General features: G+C 43.8%; 1 protein-coding gene across 1 annotated transcript in view; it reads left to right on the top strand.

The window, feature by feature from the left end:
• The window catches only part of LOC115140135 (testis-expressed protein 264 homolog), a 130,677-nt gene that overhangs the window by 11,796 nt on the left and 104,929 nt on the right, over positions 1–13,952 (top strand). The gene's annotated exons all lie outside the window — the stretch shown is intronic.

The following is a 13,952-nucleotide window of genomic DNA, read 5'->3' on the forward strand; positions in this document are numbered from 1 at the left end:
TGTATGTGAATTAATGAGGCAGGAACCCACCTCAATTCCAACTGTTGATCAAAAATACAACTTAGTCAATAATATCAAAGGCTGCAATGAAATCTAAAAGTACAGCTCCCACCATCTTCGTATTATCAATTTCTTTCAACCAATCATAGAATGGACCTGTCCCAAAAATAAATAAATGTTCATTCTGAACAGAACCCTTTTTTTTTCATTCCGTTACACAGTTCCGACCTGAAGTTTAGTTCTGAACCAGTTCGAACTCACAAAAAGTTACATTTTATATCGTTCCATTTTAAACCTAAGATTTGTATTTACATTTAGCTCAACATTAAATTACTTTACCAATCAGTGCGGATAGAGTATCTTGCTATGGAGCAGGCAAGCTATTGGACAGATGAGTGTAGGGTGCAAGAAGCAACAGAAATTTTGTGGGGCGAGGGCGAGAGACGATGGAGAAGGAGGCTTTGCTTGAAGCACTGGCAATCTTGTTGTTATGACATGCATTATCTGAATTAGGCCCACCGAATTATACCAACTGAGGAGCGGCTTCTATGAAGGTTGGCTAGCTAGCTAACAAGCTTCTGTGTGCAGAGTGGCATCAGAATTCAAATAAAAACACCTTACCTTTTCGTACTTTACTATTCCAATTTGAAACGTGAACTATAGTACCTTTTTTAAGTAGCATTGAAAAGGTTAATCCGGTCTTCTCTAATAAAAAAATCTCTCTAATTTCTGAATCACGCATGTAATGTCAGTAGGCTACAGTAGACTGTGTTTCAGAGGGAGGGGCAGGTAGCCTACACACAGAAGCACTGGCAAATATTTTCAGCTGGCAGGCAGGCAGACACTGGAATAAGTTTCTGAGTGACAGAGTGAGGTCTTTTATGGGACTAGAAAAAAATGGCCAGAACATTATTACCGGTTCCCATGCTTTTAAAATAACGGTTCTGTTCCAGAACGGTTCCTCAACATTTTTTGTTCATCTCTGGTATTCGGTTCTGTTCCCTGAACCGGGTTCAACCCCTGCTTCAGACCACTGCAATTGAGCTGGTACACATTTACATTTTTATTGGATTGAAATTTGAACTTCTAATTACTACCACAAAGATGGCCTTCGGTCCACCTACCATCGAATATCAACTTAAATGATCATGTCTATTCTATGATCTATATTTCAATAGGTTTCCTATGGAGGATTAAAACAGCAGATATTCCCATTCAAGTCGACCTTCTCTGATGTGTGACATCACACTGTCTTTGTGGTAAAGAATGTAAGATGGGCGCTGCACCATCTTGTGGACTGGCTGCGCCACTATGTAATCATTGTCCAGGCACCACACCATAATAGAGTATTTTTGCAGGAAATGGCAGTTTCAACAACAGGAGTCCAAAGGGGGGCACTTGTTCACGTCCCTGACCAAGGCCCTTCTCCCCCGATTGCATAGTTTGGCCGGGTGTCCAGCTCTATTAAGAGACTTGGTACTTCCAAACTTCTTCCATTTAAGAATGATGGAGGACACTGTGTTCTTAGGGACCTTCAATGCTGCATAATTTTGTTGGTACCCTTCCCCAGATCTGTGCCTCGACACAATTCCTTTGACCTCATGGCTTGGTTTTCTGCTCTGACATGCACTGTCAACTGTGGGACCTTATATAGACAGGTGTGAGCCTTTCCAAATCATGTCCAATCAATTGAATTTATCACAGGTGGACTTCAAGTTGTAGAAACATCTCAAGGATGATCAATGGAAATGCACCTGGGCTCAACTTTGAGTCTCATAGCAAAGGGTCTGAACACTTATGTAAATAAGATAGTTCTGTTTTTTATTTTTTTATGATCAAATATTTCAAAAAACCAGTTTTTGCTTTGTCATTATGGAAAATTGTGTGTAGATTGATGAGGGGGAAATGTAATTTAATACATTTTAGAATAAGGCTGTAATGTAACAAAACGTGGAAAAAGTGAAGGGGTCTGAATTAGGGATGCACGATATTTCGGTGAACATATCGGAATCGGACGATATTAGTTAAAAATGCCAACATCTGTATCGACCGATGTCTAGTTTAACGCCGATGTGCAAATCCGATGTCAAGCTGACATGCATACCTATATAACGTAGGTACATGGCGTAATGACGCCACATAAAATGTTGCACTACACGTGGAACACAGCATTCATAACCTAGCCCACAATGTCTCCTATGTGGATTGAGCAGTCAACAAGTCATTTGAAAGAGTAAGAACATTTCAGCGAGACAACTCAAAGGCGAAATGGAATTCACTGTCCTTGACAATAAACTGTTTTCTGTCGTGGGTGATGTTGGCTTTCGCCGACTGGACGAGCACCGGTACACGCTACCAAGTGCGCTATTTTTCAGATGTTGCTCTACTGGAGTTACACTGTAATATCGTCACTGCTATTAGCTTCAAGACTTACATACTATGGAACGCCGTTTGGTTCTTTGTGTGTCAAAAAAATACAGTAGCACTGTCATTGATGTACAAAAAAGTCTGCAAACACCGGCCACGAACGATGTGTTTACAATACCGCGTTGGTAATAAAGAATCATTTTGTTCAACCGCAACTTCTGGGGTAGCTAGCTTTAGCTTGGTACCTAGCTAGCACCAATACAACCAGCCTGAAAACAATGACCAGTAGAAACTGCAGTCATTTTCATTATTCTTAGCAATGATTTAGGAATCCTTGTGAGTAACGTAAACTCACTCACATTTGTACATCGCCTTGGTCCGTACAATTGACCTTATTTTAGCGCCCCAAAAATGTAATCCTTCCAGATCAACTGTAATGTCAATACCATTGTAAAGCACAATTTCTCCTCTTTCCAACAGAATCAATTACATGACCTAAACGCAGCCCGTTTCTGCATAATTCAAGCAGGCAATTAGCCCCGTCTGGTCTTTTTTTAAATGGCGGGTGGGGAAGCGAAACTAATGCGTGATAGTGAGAAGGAGAGATGTTGTGTGGGAAAATTGCTTTTCTTCACTCGATCTGTCCAACTTATCACCTTATCGCCTCTAAAATGTAAGTAAAACACTATAAAGAGTTTATATAATGTGTCGTTACATACCTATTTGAAGGTTTGTGTCGAATTTGAATCGGGTTTTTAGGGCGGTGCTAAAGTGATCTTAGAGATAAACAGCGGCTTTGAGAATGATGATCGCATGCAATGATGACGCAAAAAAATGATTAGGTATCCCCCTTTACCCCCGTCACTGTCCATTTCTTGTTTTTAAAGGATGAGAGAAGTGCTACACCTGGTGGAGAGAGATTGTAAGACAGAGATAGTTGCTTTATGTGTGCTGTACGTTACGACATGACACGTCACAATGTAACGGAGGGTCAGTTTTTTTTCAACTTTTCTCCAATACTATAGAGCTATTACCATGTCGATCAACACTTGAATAGAAACCTTGTTCACACCCCTGATTTTGAAGTCAACACAGTCGCTACAGTCTCATTAGATTTCTTTGTAGCCTCATTTGAATGTTGCGGTTGCGCACATTTGTACGGAATGGGGTGAGTTTACGTTACTTAACCCTGTTGCCCAAAGCTAACGTTATAAGCAGCCAGCTAGCTTCATCTGGCTTGTGAGGCTCAAACGGACCGGTTTATGTGTTGTGAAGCTAGCCACATTAAGGATTAGGCACAATAGTGGAATTTGCAGTTTGCCTTCAAAATAAAAGTCTGTCATTGACAGTGATGCAAATTAATACAAATAGTAGAATTATGCCATATGTTTATTTTGATCGCTAACCGCAATGTCCACTATTGTGGATAATCCTTTTTGTGGCTAGCTTCACATAGATAAAAAAACTCCCTCATAAATTAGGGTTATTTTAGATGACACCTAGCTGTATAGTTAGCTAGCTGAAACAGATGTCCTTTTGCAATGTTTTTAGGGAAGAACATTGTTTGCATCCATGAGCTAACTAGCTTTTTTTAATGACTAGCACTGTAGGTGCGCGAGACAACTTTACCAGCATTATAGCATATGTATCGATGAATCGTTGTAACATAAAATACAAGTGTAATCAATGTGTAATAACTACGTAAATATTTATGAACGTGTTAAATTATTATGTGACGCACAGTCATTCAGGTCCTGATTGGTCAACAAGCTTATTCGACACATCATATAGTGTTATCTACTGCTCATTGTTTTCTTTTTTTGACACGCAAAGACCTAAACAGCGTTCCATAGAATTCCTGATTGAGAATGAAACGACTGAACAAATGAACAACAAAATAGCACAGCAAGTAAGTGAAACAAATAGGTTTTGATGATGTTTTCCTGGTAATGGGGACATATATAAATGCCAACAAAATAAATGTTGTGTGTGTCTGTAACCTTTTATTTAACTAGGCAAGTCAGTTAAGAACAAATTCTTATTTACAATGACGGCCTACCCCGGATGACGCTGGGCCAATTATGCACCGCCCTATGGGACTCCCAATAACGGCTGGATGTGATACAGCCTGGATTCGAACCAGGGACTGTAGTGACGCCTCTTGCACTGAGATGCAGTGCCTTAGACCGCTGCCTCCATGTGTGTTAACTATTTAACTGTACTAGAACGCTTAAAAGGTCATAAAAAATGTAAATATCGGAATCGTTTTTTTTTGGCAAGGAAAATATAAGATATCGGTATCGGCCAGAAATGTCATATTACTAGTCTGAATTCTGTCAGAATGCACTGTATCAACAGAAATAAGACAGATCCTGCTTCTGTTGCCTGTTTAAGGGTTTGTTTAATAGCCGACTCATTCTGTGAGCAACAATCCTCTGTGAGCACCAACCACAAATTGTTTGTCGGATAAACAATTTAGAAAATTTGTCTGTTTTTAATTTTGGCTATGCTGTAATAAGAGCTTTACACGTTTTTCATTAGAACAGCCTCTCTTCTATTATTTATCATTGATTTAGTGTTCCAAATTGTCCCAAATATTATAATAATAACCCTCCCTTTTTCTTGATCTCCTTATTGTTATTTTGACTATTGTTATGATCATCATTATTAGAATAAGTTATGTCATTATCATTAGTAGGTTTACAATAGCAGCCTTGTATAACCACAATCGAGCTGTAGGCCTAAGAGCGTTTAGTCTTAATACCATAATTTACTTCGGGCCTTTATTTAAATACTTATAAGCTGCTGTACTGTATCAATCAATCATTAATTTGTTCATGTCATCACACAGCATACAAGTCATTCATGAATTGCAATGCAATCAAGCATTTTAGTTTTAAAATAACATAACAAAGTGACCCTTGAATAATTAGAGTAAATCATAAATAAACTGTTCCATTTTGGAAATTGCATTCAAGAATGAATGCGACTGGTTTTAGTCTTTGCAGCAATAAAGGCTTTAAAAAGAATAAGTACAATAAAAAGCACGTTACAACAGACTCTCTGGTACGCTTATCATTTATTTAGTGTTGTTTACAAAGTTCCAAACGGGCAGAGAAATTATGTTGTAATCTAACAGCACCTGTTTGGCACACAGAATATTCACACAGCGCTTGCTCCTTACCTTATTTTTCTTGATCTCCAGCATTTTCCGCAACTAGTCAAATTTATTCCACACTTCTGACTTCCCCTTTACCTCTTGAGCAAAAAGTAAACAGTCCCCCATTTCAAGTTTATTTGTCACGTCCTCTGCATCCATTATGCTGTCACGTGTTTTGAGTTTGTTATAACCAGTTTATTGATGTGATTATGATATGCTACAGCTCAGGCCCTATTGGTCACATGCATGCGATGCATACATGTGTCACTTAAAGAGAGCAAGGGTGGAGGGAATAGGGAATGTTTTTCCTAAACAAATGAGGGATCTTCAGTCAAACTTTTCAGCCCGTAATGGCTGTAACCTAATTATGTTCCAGCTTCACCAACACGGACAGCGTGATAAACACTATTAATGTTCTGTGGTGGTCGCTGCGGCAGGGAGGAGAGTGAGCTAATGGGTGCTAGTTATTCGATGTCATTTAAAAAAAAACACAGCATAGCAAGTCTGAGCCCGGTTGGCACAATAAAATCAATTAAGGTCGGACTAATTTGTGTGTCTTAATTATTTCATCAAACAGTGCGTTTAAAGTATCGGACAAGCTCACTGGATATAGTTGATAGGATGTATCTATATATGGAAATGTCGACCTACCGATTGGTCGAAAGAACAGGCAACTCGGTTGACAGAGATGTATTTTTGTCGGGGACAGGCCTAGTGCCCTGACAAGCTACTACAGTGCCTTCAGAAAGTATTCACACCCCTTGACTTTTTCCACATTTTGTTGTGTCAGTCTGAATTTTAAAATGGATTACATTTAGATGTTGTCACTAGCCTACACACAATTCGCCATAATGTCAAAGTGGACTTTTTTTGGGGGGACAGTTTTACAAATTCATTTAATAAATGAAAAGCTAAAATGTATTTTAGTCAATAAGTATTCAACCCCTTTTGTTATGGCAAGCCTAAATAAGTTCAGGAGTAAAAATGTAATTAAGTCACATAATAAGCTACATGGACTCTGTGTGCCATAATGGTGTTTAGCATTATTTTGGAATGACTACATCATCTCTGTACCACACACATACAATTATCTGTAAGGTCCCTCAGTTGAGCAGTGAATTTCAAACACAGATTCAACCACAAAGAAGGTCACCTATTGGTAGATGGGTAAAAAATAAAACATTGAATATCCCCTTGGGCATGGTGAAGTTACTAATTACATGGTGTATCAATACACCCAGTCACTAAAAAGATACAGGCGTCCTACCTAACTCAGTTGCCGGAGAGGAAGGAAACTGCTCAGGCATTTCCCCATGAGGCCAATGGTGACTTTAAAACAGTGACTGAGCTTAATGGCTGTGATGGAAGAAAAGTGAGGATGGCTCAACAACATTGTAGTTACTCCACAATACCAACCTAAATGACAGAGTGGAAAGAAGGAAGCCTGTACAGAATAACACATATTCCAAAACATGCATCCTGTTTGGAATAAGACACTAAAGTAAAACTGCTAAAAATGTGTCTACGAATATGTTTATTTCCTGAATACAAACAATATGTTTGGGGCAAAACGAACACAACACATCACTGAGTACCACTTCATATTTTCAAGCGTGGTGGTGGCTGCATCATGTTATATGTATGCTTGTCATCGGCAAGGACTAGGGAGGTTTTTTAGGATAAAATGTAATAGATCTAAGCACATGCAAAATCCTAGAGGAAAACCTGGTTCAGTCTGCTTTCCCACAGACACTGGGTGACATTCACCTTTCAGCAGGACAATAGCCTGAAACTTGAGGCCAAATATACACTGGAGGTGCTTTCCAAGACAACATGGAATGTTCCTGAGTGTTCTAGTTACAGTTTTGACTTTAATCGGCCTGAAAGTCTATGGCAAGACTTGAAAATGACTGTCTAGGAATGATCAACAACCAACTTGATAGAGCTTGAAGAATAAAAAAATAAAAAATAATGTGCAAATATTGTAGTCATGGCCAAAAGTTTTGAGAATTACATAAATATACATTTTCACAAAGTCTGCAGCCTCAGTTTGTATGATAGCAATTTGCATATACTCCAGAATGTTATGAAGCGTGATCAGGTGATTGCAATGAATTGCAAAGTCCCTCTTTCCCTCTTTGACTGCTCGCTCCGGGTTGGAGCGAGCGGTCGCATTCGCACTTCGGCCCGCAGGTAGTATAACTTTTCATTACATTTCATTACATTTCACTATAGCACAATGGTTTGATTTGTCTAATCTTAGCAATTTCTTCTTAGCTAGCTACATAGCCGTCTTTGTATCAAAGATAATTGCGTAATTATCGTATTTCGTCGTCCTAACGTAGTCTACACTGCTATCTGCCCAGCAGCTAGCCAGCTAGCCAGCTAGCTAACGTCCACCGTCTACCGAATAGCAGCACTGTAAAAACTATTACACTCAACTGAACGACTTGATTAGTGTAGTGTTAGCTAGCTACATAGTTGTCTTTGCTGTCTTTGTATCCAAGATAATTGTGTAGTTTAGAGTGTGTAGTCTTAGAGTGATTATCTTAATTTACCGAGGTTAGCTAGCCAGCTATTTGTCGTCCTTAACGTAGGAGACACTGCTAGCTAGCCAACAGCTAGCCAACGTCTACCGAATAGAACTTCCTCACTCAACAACCCGGTCGCATTCCGCTCGCTCCACAGGTAGTATCACATTTTCATTTCATTTCATTACAGTACAACGGTTTGATTTGTTTGATCGTAGCTAGCTACATAGCTAGCTACATAGCCGTCTTGGTATCAAAGATAATTGTGTAGTCTAGAGCGATTTTCTAGGTTAGCTAGCCAGCTATTGTCGTTCTTTTAACGCAACGTAACGTAATCAACACTGCTAGCTAGCCAGCTAGCCCCGAATAGCAGCACTGTAGAAACTATCACACTCAACGGAACGACTTGATTAGTGTAGTGTCAACAACGCAGCCACTGCCAGCTAGCCTACAAAGTCAACAACGCAGCCACTGCCAGCTAGCCTACTTCAGCAGTACTGTATCATTTTAATCATTTTAGTCAATAAGATTCTTGCTACGTAAGCTTAACTTTCTGAACATTCGAGACGTGTAGTCCACTTGTCATTCCAATCTCCTTTGCATTAGCGTAGCCTCTTCTGTAGCCTGTCAACTATGTGTCTGTCTATCCCTGTTCTCTCCTCTCTGCACAGACCATACAAACGCTCCACACCTCGTGGCCGCGGCCACCCTAATCTGGTGGTCCCAGCGCGCACGACCCACGTGGAGTTCCAGGTCTCCGGTAGCCTCTGGAACTGCCGATCTGCGGCCAACAAGGCAGAGTTCATCTCAGCCTATGCCTCCCTCCAGTCCCTCGACTTCTTGGCACTGACGGAAACATGGATCACCACAGATAACACTGCTACTCCTACTGCTCTCTCTTCGTCTGCCCACGTGTTCTCGCACACCCCGAGAGCTTCTGGTCAGCGGGGTGGTGGCACCGGGATCCTCATCTCTCCCAAGTGGTCATTCTCTCTTTCTCCCCTTACCCATCTGTCTATTGCCTCCTTTGAATTCCATGCTGTCACAGTTACCAGCCCTTTCAAGCTTAACATCCTTATCATTTATCGCCCTCCAGGTTCCCTCGGAGAGTTCATCAATGAGCTTGATGCCTTGATAAGCTCCTTTCCTGAGGACGGCTCACCTCTCACAGTTCTGGGCGACTTTAACCTCCCCACGTCTACCTTTGACTCATTCCTCTCTGCCTCCTTCTTTCCACTCCTCTCCTCTTTTGACCTCACCCTCTCACCTTCCCCCTACTCACAAGGCAGGAAATACGCTCGACCTCATCTTTACTAGATGCTGTTCTTCCACTAACCTCATTGCAACTCCCCTCCAAGTCTCCGACCACTACCTTGTATCCTTTTCCCTCTCGCTCTCATCCAACACTTCCCACACTGCCCCTACTCGGATGGTATCGCGCCGTCCCAACCTTCGCTCTCTCTCCCCCGCTACTCTCTCCTCTTCCATCCTATCATCTCTTCCCTCTGCTCAAACCTTCTCCAACCTATCTCCTGATTCTGCCTCCTCAACCCTCCTCTCCTCCCTTTCTGCATCCTTTGACTCTCTATGTCCCCTATCCTCCAGGCCGGCTCGGTCCTCCCCTCCCGCTCCGTGGCTCGACGACTCATTGCGAGCTCACAGAACAATGCTCCGGGCAGCCGAGGCGGAAATGGAGGAAAACTCGCCTCCCTGCGGACCTGGCATCCTTTCACTCCCTCCTCTCTACATTTTCCTCTTCTGTCTCTGCTGCTAAAGCCACTTTCTTCCACTCTAAATTCCAAGCATCTGCCTCTAACCCTAGGAAGCTCTTTGCCACCTTCTCCTCCCTCCTGAATCCTCCTCCCCCCCTCCTCCCTCTCTGCAGATGACTTCGTCAACCATTTTGAAAAGATGGTCGACGACATCCGATCCTCGTTTGCTAAGTCAAACGACACCGCTGGTTCTGCTCACACTGCCCTACCCTGTGCTCTGACCTCTTTCCCCTCTCTCTCCAGATGAAATCTCGCGTCTTGTGACGGCCGGCCGCCCAACAACCTGCCCGCTTGACCCTATCCCCTCCTCTCTTCTCCAGACCATTTCCGGAGACCTTCTCCCTTACCTCACCTCGCTCATCAACTCATCCCTGACCGCTGGCTACGTCCCTTCCGTCTTCAAGAGAGCGAGAGTTGCACCCCTTCTGAAAAAACCTACACTCGATCCCTCCGATGTCAACAACTACAGACCAGTATCCCTTCTTTCTTTTCTCTCCAAAACTCTTGAACGTGCCGTCCTTGGCCAGCTCTCCCGCTATCTCTCTCAGAATGACCTTCTTGATCCAAATCAGTCAGGTTTCAAGACTAGTCATTCAACTGAGACTGCTCTTCTCTGTATCACGGAGGCGCTCCGCACTGCTAAAGCTAACTCTCTCTCCTCTGCTCTCATCCTTCTAGACCTATCGGCTGCCTTCGATACTGTGAACCATCAGATCCTCCTCTCCACCCTCTCCGAGTTGGGCATCTCCGGCGCGGCCCACGCTTGGATTGCGTCCTACCTGACAGGTCGCTCCTACCAGGTGGCGTGGCGAGAATCTGTCTCCTCACCACGCGCTCTCACCACTGGCGTCCCCCAGGGCTCTGTTCTAGGCCCTCTCCTATTCTCGCTATACACCAAGTCACTTGGCTCTGTCATAACCTCACATGGTCTCTCCTATCATTGCTATGCAGACGACACACAATTAATCTTCTCCTTTCCCCCTTCTGATGACCAGGTGGCGAATCGCATCTCTGCATGTCTGGCAGACATATCAGTGTGGATGACGGATCACCACCTCAAGCTGAACCTCGGCAAGACGGAGCTGCTCTTCCTCCCGGGAAGGACTGCCCGTTCCATGATCTCGCCATCACGGTTGACAACTCCATTGTGTCCTCCTCCCAGAGCGCTAAGAACCTTGGCGTGATCCTGGACAACACCCTGTCGTTCTCAACTAACATCAAGGCGGTGGCCCGTTCCTGTAGGTTCATGCTCTACAACATCCGCAGAGTACGACCCTGCCTCACACAGGAAGCGGCGCAGGTCCTAATCCAGGCACTTGTCATCTCCCGTCTGGATTACTGCAACTCGCTGTTGGCTGGGCTCCCTGCCTGTGCCATTAAACCCCTACAACTCATCCAGAACGCCGCAGCCCGTCTGGTGTTCAACCTTCCCAAGTTCTCTCACGTCACCCCGCTCCTCCGCTCTCTCCACTGGCTTCCAGTTGAAGCTCGCATCCGCTACAAGACCATGGTGCTTGCCTACGGAGCTGTGAGGGGAACGGCACCTCAGTACCTCCAGGCTCTGATCAGGCCCTACACCCAAACAAGGGCACTGCGTTCATCCACCTCTGGCCTGCTCGCCTCCCTACCACTGAGGAAGTACAGTTCCCGCTCAGCCCAGTCAAAACTGTTCGCTGCTCTGGCCCCCCAATGGTGGAACAAACTCCCTCATGACGCCAGGACAGCGGAGTCAATCACCACCTTCCGGAGACACCTGAATCCCCACCTCTTTAAGGAATACCTAGGATAGGATAAAGTAATCCTTCCCCCTTAAAAGATTTAGATGCACTATTGTAAAGTGGCTGTTCCACTGGATGTCATAAGGTGAACGCACCAATTTGTAAGTCGCTCTGGATAAGAGTGTCTGCTAAATGACTTAAATGTAAATGTAAATGTAATGCAAATGAACTGAATCCCCCAAACATTTCCACTGCATTTCAGCCCTGCCACAAAAGGACCAGCGACATCATGTCAGTGATTCTCTTGTTAACACAGGTGTGAGTGTTGATAAGGACAAGGCTGGAGATCACTCTGTCATGCTGATTGAGTTCGAATAACAGACTGGAAGCTTCAAAAGGAGGGTGGTGCTTGGAATCATTGGTCTTCCTCTGTCAATCATGGTTACCTGCAAGGAAACACGTGCCGTCATCATTGCTTTGCACAAAAAGTGCTTCACAGGCAAGGATATTGCTGCCAGTAAGATTGCATCTAAATCAACCATTTATCGGATCGTCAAGAACTTCAAGGAGAGCGGTTCAATTGTTGTGAAGAAGGCTTCAGGGCGCCCAAGAAAGTCCAGCAAGCTCCAGGACCGTCTCCTACAATTGATTCAGCTGCGGGATCGGGGCACCACAAGTACAGAGCTTGCTCAGGAATGGCAGCAGGCAGGAGTGAGGGCATCTGCACGCACAGTGAGGTGAAGACTTTTGGAGGATGGCCTGGTGTCAAGAAGGGCAGCAAAGAAGCCACTTCTCTCCAGGAAAAACATCAGGGACAGACTGATATTCTGCAAAAGGTACAGGGATTTGGACTGCTGAGGACTGGGGTAAAGTCATTTTCTCTGATGAATCGCATTTCCGCATCCGGAAAAAAGCTTGTCCGGAGAAGACAAGGTGAGCGCTACCATCAGTCCTGTGTCATGCCAACAGTAAAGCATCCTGAGACCATTCATGTGTTGGGTTGCTTCTCAGCCAAGGGAGTGGGCTCACTCATCATTTTGCCTAAGAACATGAATAAAGAATGGTACCAACACATCCTCCGAGAGCAACTTCTCCCAACCATCCAGGAACATTTTGGTGACGAACAATGCTGAAAAGGCATGATGGAGCACCTTGCCGTAAGTGGCTCCGGGAACAAAACAGCGATATTTTGGGTCAATGGCCAGGAAAATCCCCAGACCTTAATCCCATTGAGAACTTGTGGTCAATCCTCAAGAGGCGGGTGGACAAACAAAAACCCACAAATTCTGACAAACTCCAAGCATTGATTTTGCAAGAATGGGCTGCCATCAGTCAGGATGTGGCCCAGAAGTTAATTGACAGCATGCCAGGGTGGATTGCAGATGTCTTGAAAAAGAAGCATCAACACTGCAAATATTGACTCTTGCATCAATTTAATGTAATTGACAATAAAAGCCTTTGACACTTATGAAATGCTTTTAATTATACTTCAGTATTCCATAGTAACATCTGATAAAAATATCTAAAGACACTGAAGCAGCAAACTTTGTGGAAATTAATATTTGTGTCATTCTCAAAACTTTTGGCCACGACTGTACAATACAGGTGTGCAAATCTCTTCGAGATTTACCCAGAAAGACTCACCACTATAATCGCTTCCAAAGGTGGCTCTAACATGTATTGACTCAGTGTGTGAATACTTATGTCAGTTAGATATTTCTGTATTTCATTTTCAGTAAATGACAAACACGTTTTCACTTTGTCATTAAGGGGTATTGTTTGTAGAATGGTGAGGGAATTTTATTTTATTTAATCCCTGTTGAATTCAGGCTGTTGCACAACAAAATGTGGAATAAGTCAAGTCTCTCCTGCTTGCTCTCGTTCTCTCTCTCCTGCTTGCTCGCTTTCTCGTTCTCTCTCTCCTGCTTGCTCGCTTTCTCGTTCTCTCTCTCCTGCTTGCTCGCTTTCTCGTTGTCTCTCTCCTGCTTGCTTGCTCTCGTTGTCTCTCTCCTGTTTGCTTGCTCTCGTTGTCTCTCTCCTGCTTGCTTGCTCTCGTTGTCTCTCTCCTGCTTGCTTGCTCTCGTTCTCTCTCTCCTGCTTGCTTGCTCTCGTTCTCTCTCTCCTGCTTGCTTGCTCTCGTTCTCTCTCTCCTGCTTGCTTGCTCTCGTTCTCTCTCTCCTGCTTGCTTGCTCTCGTTCTCTCTCTCCTGCTTGCTTGCTCTCGTTCTCTCTCTCCTGCTTGCTCGCGCTCTCGTTCTCTCTCTCCTGCTTGCTCGCGCTCTCGTTCTCTCTCTCCTGCTTGCTCGCGCTCTCGTTCTCTCTCTCCTGCTTGCTCGCGCTCTCGTTCTCTCTCTCCTGCTTGCTCGCTCTCTCGTTCTCTCTCTCCTGCTTGCTCGCTCTCTCGT

Source organism: Oncorhynchus nerka, linkage group LG2, assembly GCF_034236695.1.
Source record: "Oncorhynchus nerka isolate Pitt River linkage group LG2, Oner_Uvic_2.0, whole genome shotgun sequence".
Lineage (NCBI taxonomy): Eukaryota > Metazoa > Chordata > Actinopteri > Salmoniformes > Salmonidae > Oncorhynchus > Oncorhynchus nerka.